General features: G+C 40.3%; 1 pseudogene; it reads right to left on the minus strand.

The window, feature by feature from the left end:
• Nucleotides 1-1,589: 1,589 nt before the first annotated feature.
• LOC102842499 overlaps nt 1,590-7,426 on the minus strand; it is a 17,572-nt pseudogene continuing 11,735 nt past the window's right edge.

The following is a 7,426-nucleotide window of genomic DNA, read 5'->3' on the forward strand; positions in this document are numbered from 1 at the left end:
TGGACTTCTGGAAGAACAAACAAATCTGTCTTCGAAGTTGTGCTGTCAGTATTCACCTTAGAAGCCAGGATGGTGAGACTTGGTCGGCCATACTTCAGACATGTTATCAGGAGGTATCACTTCCTGGAGAAAGATATCAATGTTGGTAAAATGGAGGGGTCATGAAAAATAAGAAGACCTCCAAAGAGATGGATTGACACAGTGGCAGCAGTAATAGGCTCAAACATGACAACAACAGTGAGGATGACACAGGACCTCACTATGTTTTAAAGCGTCATCATGAGTCAGAATTAACTTGATGGCACTGGGTTTGGGTCTTGTGATGGTTAAAAGCTCAGTTGCTAAGCAAAAGGTCAATGGTTTGAACCCACCAGTCCCTCTGTGATTAGTGTGGTGGTGGTAGTTGTGTGTTTTTGAGTTGATTCCAGCTCACAGTGACCCTGTGTAGGGTTTCTGAGGTTGTAAATCTTTGCAGGAGCAGAAAGCCTCATCTTTCTCCCTCTGAACATCCAGTGAATTCAAATTGCTGACCTTGTCATTAAGCTGTTCAGATCATTACTCATTATGCTCCCAGGGTTCTTCCCTGAAGGTAATTGCCTTGACAATTCTATGGGATTTGCTGGATTGCAATTTTCTGGATTGCAAAAGGTTTGGTTTTCTTGATTACCTTATCCCACCTTGGACCTGGCTTTAGGAATCCTCCATGACTTTGGAATTCTGTTCAGTTATTCTCAAATGACCAGGCCTATAAATATCCCTCTCAAGCTTCCCATAGCTGTGGTTCCTCTGGGGTTTTATCCTCCGGGCTTTATGTAGTTCCACGAATAAAATTGTGTTCCGCCATCGGTCTTTTCTCAGGGAGCTCTCAATTCATTTTTCTCCAAGCAATATTTTTTCTGCTCACTGAGTGAATATCTTTGCCCCAGGTGGCCAGGCTTTTTCATTACTTGGAAAATCCCTCAAACTCCAAATAAAAAAGAACCACAAGTTAACCAGATTTCTATCTATTTTCCCCACCTAAGCAGAAAAAAAGACATTAGGGAATAAAGCTAAAACACCTTGCCGGGCAGACAGTTTTCCACACTGATTGACTGTAATGTTAGCTGATGCAGGAGAGAGAGATTGTCAGTCAGACGGGGCCCTAGGGGCCTACAGTAGGACTTCCTCTCACTGGTTTTCCCTCCTAGTGCTATATAGTTGGTTCTTCTACCCTTTATTTGGGCCATCCACATTTTCATTGGCATGTGTCTTCTTGTGATGAGGAAATGAAGGTTTAAGGAATGGGGCTATTTGGAAATAGAATGGTGCCACTGAACCCCTGTCTATATTCTGAACAGTCTCCACAACAGCAACCTTTGCTAAAGAATAGGACCTGGGAGAGAGACTATGTGTGGTACAGACTCATTTATGAAGTTTGATAGTGATTTTAACCACTTTATGACCTGTTTTTGGATATTATGTTGTTTTCTGCATCTCCCATCCTTTTTGCTCACAGGCTGCTGCTGTACCTATTCTTTTTCTTTATTTGACTCGGACTATCTTTTCTCTGTAAGGTTTCACTATGACTTCTTCGTCCTAGTCTGTCTACTTTACTTGACATGGTGATTCATTCTTAAACTTTTACGGCAGTCTCCTTTCCCTGTCCTCTTGATCTGCTGCAGTGAAACCTGTGAGAATGGGAACCCCATGGGACAGCCTTATTTTTCTGGGTCTCACAAGCTTTCCATGTTTGTTAGGGTGCAGTCTTACCATTTCTTTCACTCATTTTGTTAGAAAATATTTGAGATTTCCTTCTCTGATAGACTTCTTCCTTATCCAGGTTCCGATTCTCATAGATTTTACAGTAAATTTCTCCAGCCCCTGATAGGAAAAGCAGTAGATTTTAATGGACAACTTGTTCCCAGTTTAATCCACACATAAGAAACTCATTATTTCCTGAAATATTATGAATTGGTATGGAGCATAACTTTTATCTTGTAAGGGCTATTTGTGGACAGAAACTTGGAGGAATTCAAGAGTAAGGAGCTGAGCAGCAGTAGAATTTTTATCTCTGTTCTAATTCAGTCTAGGAGCTCTGGTAGTATAGTGGTTACGAACAAGGCTGTGAACCTCAAGGTCAGCAGTTCGAAACTACCAGCTGTTCTGCGGGAGACAGTGAGGCTTTCTGCTCCCGTAAAGATTTACAGCCTCAGAAACCCTATACAGGGTCGCTATGAGTCGGAACCGACTCCACAGCACATAACAACAACAACAAATCGTCTATGAATTGAGAGACCGAATTGAGGGACCTGGAAATGAGAGTCTTGTACAAAACCAGAAGTCAAGCACTGTAGTGGAAAAGGAATGCTGTTATTTTTTTGTTCCTGGTGATAGAACTGCCTCTCAAAAGCATGGCTGCTTCATCATGAAAACTAGACAGCTTATCTAAAATTCACTGAAGTTCTTTTTAAATCAAGAAGATTAATTGTTTTTTTTGTGGGTTTTTTTGTTACTTTTTTTCTTTTTTGTATTGGTATCAGGAGAGTAAGCCCTACATGATTTATGTGCCAGCACAAAAATAATCCCCACTTAATTTTCAGGACATCAAGAAACAAAGATTTCCAAATCTGCTATCTCTGATAATTACTTCAGTAAGCCTAATGATCCAGCAAGCTTTGGGAATTTGAGGGTCTTTAAAGCTAGTTTCCATCAAGGTTTCTTTGGATGAAGTATTATGACAAATTGCTACTCCTTTTAGTAAACTTTTCATGATGACAGTACAGTAATCTAGAAAAATACAGTGGAACCAGCGCTGGTAACACTGTATGGAAAAGTCTAGCACACTGAATCAAATTACCAGCGAGCTTTGAAGAGGGAAAAGGAGATGGAAATTCAATATTCTATCTCCCCTTCTTGAAGACTATGTTTATTTTCAAAGGACAAAGGCTCTCTTTACATAAACTCATGTTGTTGTATTTTTGTTGTTGTTGTTAAGTGTGTTCAAGTTGGTTACAACTCATAGAAACCCTGTATAGCTGGTAAGCTTGAACCACCGACCTGGCAGTTCAAACCAATCTTGTAGTCCAGTGCATTAACCCACAGTGCCACACAACAAGAGGGATTTTAGTGCAAACTTTTCAAAAAGGATTATTGTTGTTATATAGTACTATGGAGCTGGTTCCAACTCATAGTGACCCTGTATAGAGTTTCTGAGAAGCAAATGGTGGTTTTGAACCACTGACCTTGCAGTTAGCAGTCCAGTGCTGATTCTACTACACCACACCAGTATTCCAAAAGGACAATATCCCCATGTATTTCAATTTTCAGTGGTGATGGTTATGTGCCGTGGAGTCAGTTCCAACTCAGGGTTTCCGAGGCTGTAAATCTTTATGGGAGCAGAAAGCCTCATCTTTCTCCTGTGGAACAGCTGGTAGTTTTGAACTACTGAACCTGATGTTAGCAGCTTGATTCGTAACCACTATGCTACCAGAGCTCCTTAGAGGTGTTAATATTCTAGTCAGGGGTTTGTTTTTATATCAAGAAACAGAATGAATAAACATGAATAAAATGTAAAAGAAAGGTAATGATGAATAATGTCACATAAATCAAATTCGGGAGTGAAGAAATGAAATCTGGGGACAAATAACAGTTGGGCTTTACGGAGACTGTCTTAGAAAGTGGTGTTTTCCCCTTTTCTTGGTTTGTTTTTCTCATTTCTGCTTTCTTCTTATGTACCAGCTTTGTTCCCTGGTTGTCTCAGAGGCAGGCTTTTCCTCTGTATTTCTACTCACCACATAGCTGTGCTGAGGATGACCTTGAATTTCCACTGCACAGACTTGATCTTGATTCTATGTGAACTTTCAGATCCACGTGCCCACCAACACCTAACTGACTGTTGTCTTGAGAAGATGAATGTGATGGGCTTTGCTGGTATTAGAAACTGTCCAGTAGGCAATAGAATGAAACACTGCCTGGGGCCTGTGAAATCCTGACGAGTGTCACATTTGAGCCTATTGCTGCCACTGTGTCCATCCATCTTGTTAGGAGTCTTCTTGTCTTTCGTTGACTCTACTTTGCCCAGTATGATGTCCTTCTCCAGGGACTGGTGGGCTTAGCATACCATATAGGTTGATTCCTTCTTTGTCATTGTCATTGCTGTTAAGTGCCGTGGAGTCGGTTCCGACTCATAGCTACCCTGTATAGGGTTTCCAAGGCTGTAAATTTTATGGGAGCGTCAAGCCTCATCTTTCTCCTGCAGAACCACTGGTAGTATTGAACTGCTGACCTTGAGGTTAGCATGCTTTTACCTGAGTGGGAAAGGTCTTGTGGTATGAAAATAGCAATTCAGGTTTGCCCTTTCAGTATGGATTAGAGATTTCCAAAAGAGAATATGAGCAGGGTAGAGAGAAAAAAGGGTGAAATTCAGTAAAAAAAAAGAAGTTGCACATATATGAGGGGGCTTTAAAATGTTCATGGAAAATGGAATTAAAAGATACTGGAATACGTCTATGAACATTTTGTAGCCCTTTGTACAATATATGTTCATCTGTGCTTCTCTACATGAGGTATGCTAGCCAGTGATGGGATCTATAAACCAATATACGATCTCACTTCATCTTCCAGGATGATCAGCTTTAAACATGTATAACTGAAAAGAGCATTTGAAGTATTAGCATGGAAAACAAACCACCTGGCTGTTTCTCGCCACATCTTCCCAAATGTACATATTGACCCCCACTAGGTGGTGGTGGTAGTGGTATGCTGTGGAGTGGTTTCCAACTCACAGCAACCCTCCATTGGATTGCCTGCCAAGGCTGTACATCTCTACGGGAGCAGAAAGCCTCATCTTTCTCCTGTGGGACAGCTGGTAGTTTTGAACTGCTGACTTTGAGGTTAGCAGCCCAACTCACAACCACTATGCTACCAGAGCTGGGTACTGCAGTGGAATCCCTGGGTGGTGCACATAGTGCCTTAGGATAAGCACTTGACCTCAAGGTCAGTTTGAATTGCACAGTTCGCAGTTCAAACTCACCAGTTTCTCCACTGAAATCCTATACAGGGTCGCTATGAGTAAGAACTGACTCAACAGCACTTAACAACAACTAATGAGTTGGAATCCACCCATAGGTGTTTTAGAAGAAAGGTCTGGAAATCTGCTTCTAAAAGGTTATAGCCTTAAAATCCCTATGGAGAACAGTTCTGCATAAATGAGGTCATCATAAATTGGAATGAATTTAACAGCAACTGCAAATGGCTTGGCTTAACTTGAATTCATTAGTGGAAATGGTTAAGAGGCACTAAGTGTGGCACTGTGGGTTAATGTACCAGACTGCAAAGCCATTTGAACTGAAAGATTAGTGGTTCAAGCTCACCAGCTGCTCCTTGGAAACCCTACACAGCATCGTTATGGGTCAGTTAGAGTTAGTCGGAACTGACTTGATGGCAATTAACAACAACAATTATGGGCTTGTGACCATAATTTCCTAGACATTGTTTCAAAGTTTTCTGGTAGAGCAAGCTGATGTAACAAAGGCATCCCAATAATACTGGGGAAGTTGTACTTTTCCTCTTCTCATTTTAGTGTGGACGACTCTAGAATTACTAGAATGCTAGTTACCAAGTCTGGTATAAACAGTGCAGTGAGGGTGCACGTGTGTGCGTGCACACATGCACATGCACAAGGTCATTTGTATAAGTTACAAATGGCCCTCAAGAGATATTAAGGGTTCAGTTCCAAGCCATCACAATTAAGTGCATATCACAGTAAAGCAAGTCACTGAATTTTTTGGTGTCCCAATGCATATAAACTTCTGTTTACACTAAACTGAATTCTATTAAGTGTGCCATAGTATTATGAAAAAGTTCGAAATATTGCAAAAATTACCAAAATGAAACACAGAGACACAAAATGAACAAGTGCTGTAGCAAAGACTTGTTTGACAAAAACTTCAATTTTCAAAAAGTTCAATTTCTCTGAAGCACAATTAAGTGAAGTTAGTGAAAACGAGATCTGCCTGTATGGCATAGAATTACCACTTTATCCTAAGACTCCAGATGGAAAAAATTCAACATTATCCTTGGGGATTATTAATATAAATAGCAGCCAGTCCTGTGTGTTTTTACTCCTATATGCCGACACTCCTTCCATGTATGTTGTGTTTGGGATAGTATCCAGTGCTCTTCCTACAACACCTCTTACATCCTTAAGGTGGCAGTAACAGTCCAAACAGTATTAAAGAAAAGTAGGGGAGAGAGAAAACTCATTCTTTCTGAAATGTTCTCTAATCCTCCATTTTCTGCTCAGCAGAATTATATTCATAGCTAGATTATTCATTATTAAGAGCTTATTTCAGCCCAGACTCTGAGTGTCAGTAGATTAGGAATTTTTTTTAGGGGAAGATTAGCTTTTCGCAGTGGGTGGCTGGAAATAAGTTCCTTATCTGATCATTAAAATCGGTTGTTCATGGTTTTATGATCATAATTATTAATTCTGTCAGGGGCTTTTGCATGCTGATGAAATGTTGGTGCCTGATATGTGATATTAGGGTTCAGTTCAATGGCTTCAGTCACATTACAAGGTAGAAATGATTGTGTGTGAGTATGTTGGTCTCCAACGATTCTCAAGTCTTTGCAGTACCTCACATTTATTTTGAAAGTATTTAATAGTTTTGAGACTTTTGTAAAATAATATTATCATTAATAAGTAAAATACTGGCAGCTGCTAATTTTTATTTATCATGTGACTAACACAGTCTGAGATTATTTTACTGTTTTTAATCTTTCTATTTTCTATTTTTAATCTTTCCTACAGCCTTTTGCAACAATTGCTGGCTGATACAAATGGGTAAGCACTGGACTACTAACCAACTCAGTGGTGCTCCTGATGGTCTGCTACTGAAATGTCATAGTTATGGAAAAGTCTGTAGAGTGCAGTTCTATTGTGAAATGCATAGGGCCTCCATGAGTTGGAATCTACTTAGTGGCAAATGATTTGGATTTATGTTAGTTATTGTTATTATTTCCATATTAAGTACCAAGAAAGCAAAGAGCAGAAGGATAAAATAATCCGTAAATAGTGAAATTGGGTTTGGAACCCAGGCATTTCTTGCTCCAAACCCTTGCTATGCTATCTTTCATTAATTATGGTGTTTATGTGGTTGGCCAGGAAGTAGGGCCTTTAATTACTGGCTTGTGTGCGTTGTTGTTGTTGTTAGGTGCCATCAAGTCAGGACTAACTCATAGCAACCGTATGCACAACAGAATGAAACACTGTCCAATTCTGGGCCAACCTCACAATGGTTGCCACGCTTGAATCCATTGATGGCTGCCATATTGCCAATCCATCTCGCTGGGGGGGTCTTCCTCTTTTTCTCTGACCCTCTACCTTACCAAACATGATATCCTTCTCCAGCAACTGGTCCCTCCTGACAATATGTCCGAAGTATGA

Source organism: Chrysochloris asiatica, unplaced genomic scaffold, assembly GCF_000296735.1.
Source record: "Chrysochloris asiatica unplaced genomic scaffold, ChrAsi1.0 scaffold00072, whole genome shotgun sequence".
NCBI classification, from domain to species: domain Eukaryota; kingdom Metazoa; phylum Chordata; class Mammalia; order Afrosoricida; family Chrysochloridae; genus Chrysochloris; species Chrysochloris asiatica.